This window comes from Trachypithecus francoisi, unplaced genomic scaffold (genome assembly GCF_009764315.1).
Source record: "Trachypithecus francoisi isolate TF-2019V2 unplaced genomic scaffold, Tfra_2.0 Lachesis_group12, whole genome shotgun sequence".
Classification (NCBI taxonomy): domain Eukaryota; kingdom Metazoa; phylum Chordata; class Mammalia; order Primates; family Cercopithecidae; genus Trachypithecus; species Trachypithecus francoisi.
The window spans coordinates 116378592-116380928 of record NW_022681457.1 but is presented as its reverse complement, the minus strand read 5'-3'; the positions used below and the strand labels follow the sequence as shown (position 1 = coordinate 116380928).

General features: G+C 46.8%; 1 non-coding gene across 1 annotated transcript; it reads right to left on the bottom strand.

Annotated features, from left to right (window-relative positions):
* Window positions 1-903: 903 nt before the first annotated feature.
* On the bottom strand, window positions 904-1066 carry LOC117094085. Its single transcript, XR_004441412.1, has one exon. It is a non-coding gene; the product is annotated as a U1 spliceosomal RNA (small nuclear RNA).
* Window positions 1067-2337: the final 1271 nt, after the last annotated feature.

The following is a 2337-nucleotide window of genomic DNA, read 5'->3' as shown; positions in this document are numbered from 1 at the left end:
CAGTGGGGACCAGTGAGTTGTCTCAGAGCATTAGGCCCTGGTATGCAACAAGACAAAGCAGCCTCTGTCACACCCTTACCATGAAGGATCGTTCATCCGATTGGAGGGCACCAGAGGCAAATGTTGACATCCTCAATTTCATCAGAATCCTTTTCCAAAACACAAATAAGACGTCTGAAATATGGAAAATATGCATCACGATGTTGAAATCTCACAACTAAACATTGCCGGTCCTCTGTGTTTACTAAGTTTATATTCACAATTTTAAAACTATCAATCAATTTTTTTTTTTTTTGAGACGGAGTCTCGCTCTGTCGTGTGGCGATCTTGGCTCACTGCAACTTCCGACTCCTGGGTTCAAGCCGATTTTTCCGCCTCAGCCTCCTGAGTAGCTGGGATTACAGGCGCCCACCACCACGCCTGGCTAATTTTTGTATTTTTAGTAGAGTTGGGGTTTCACCATATTGGCCAGACTAGTCTGGAACTCCTGACCAGCGTTGGTCAGGAGTTCCTGACCAAGATAAATCTGGATCATAAGATAAATAAATCTGGATCATAGGATGCACCTCAAAACATAGGGACCTTTGCATTGCTTGCCATCAATTCTAAAATTTTCTCTCTTTTTGTGAGATAGGGTCTCACTCTGTCACCCAGGCTGCAGTGTAGCGGCACAATCACTACTCACTGCGACCTCAATCTCCAGGGCTCAAGCAATGCTCCCACCTCAGCCTCCTGCGTAACTGGGACTACAAGCACACACCATCGTGCCTGGCTTATTTTTATTTTTTGTAGCCAAGCCTCCACCTGCCTTGGCTTCCCAAAGTGCTGGGATTGCAGGCGTGAGCCACCATGGCCAGCCAATCAATTCTTTTTTAAAAAAAAAAAAATAGATTTACTTAGAACCAGGGGAGAGAGTGAATTGCAGTCCCTAACTACCACAAATAATGTAGTTGCATTTCCCACATTTGGAGAAATGGCCGGGGTCAGCCCATCCGGAGTGCAGGGCGTGAGCCTCGCCCTGGGAAACCACCTTCGTGGTCGTGGTACCTCCCCTGTGGGTAAGTATTATTGACTAATGAGGTCATAATACTGTTTCTTAGAAAAGTAAAGTAAGGCTAGGCCCGGTAACTCATACCTGAAATGCCAGCACTTTGGAAAGCTGAGGTGGGAGGATCCCTTGAGCTCAGGAGTTTGATATCAGCCTGGGCAACAGAAGGAGACCCTGTCTCTACCAACTGAAAAGAAAAAAAAAGGAAAGTAAGTTTAGGACATTTTGATTATGGGTGGAAATTGGCATAAACTTGGGATGAGAGGAAGGTCTTGGACATTATAAGTGGGTCGTATTCCCCAGGCTTGGTGAATTGGTTTGGAGTGGCCAAAGACCACATTTTCAGTTCAGAAAAGGATTTGCCTGGAGGCCATAGGATTGCAGTGTCATCTGAAGAGCTCCATGCTGGGGACTTCTACAATGACCGGGAAACAGATCAGGGTTTCTTTTCTGATTGTCTTTAGACTTAACATAATGATCCAGAAGCAGAGACTTCTGCTGCCAATCTGTAACTTTCTTTTCTAAACATGTTTCCATGGTCTCTGGGAGAATGTTAACGTAAGAGCCAGTGTGCGTGAGGCTGGACATGGTGGCTCATGCCTGTAATCCCGACACTTTGGGAGGCCGAGGCAGGCGGACCACTTGAACCTAGGAGTTCGAGACAAGCCTGACCCACATGGTGAAACCCCATCTCTACTAAAAATACAAAAATTAGTTGGGCTTGGTATTTTGTGCCTGTAATCCCAGCTGCTCAAGAGGCTGAGACAGGCGAATCACTTGAACCCGGGAGATGAAGGTTGCAGTGAACCGAGATCGTGCCACTGCACTCCAACCTGAGCAATAAGAACCAGACTCCGTCTCAAAATAAAATAAAATAAAAAAGCCAGTGTGCGTGAACCTCGTGCGGCTGTCAACACGATGTTAGCTAATGCAGGACACAACAATGAATTACATCTCATGTTTTCCATTTATCCCCCAATGATAGCAGTTTTTGTTTTTTTGTTTTTTTGCTGTTTTTGAGATGGAATGTCACTCTTGTCACCCAGGCTGGAGTACAGTGGTGTGATCTCAGCTCACTGCAACCTCCGCCTCCCGGGTTCAAACGATTCTCCTGCCTCAGCCTCCCGAGGAGCTGGGATTACAGGCGCTCACCTCCACGTCCGGCTAATTTTTGTATTTTTAGTAGAGACGGGGTTTCGCCATGTTGGCCAGGCTGGTCTCCAACTCCTGACCTCAGGTGATCCACCCGCCCCAACCTCCCAAAGTGCTGGGATTACAGGCGTGAGCCA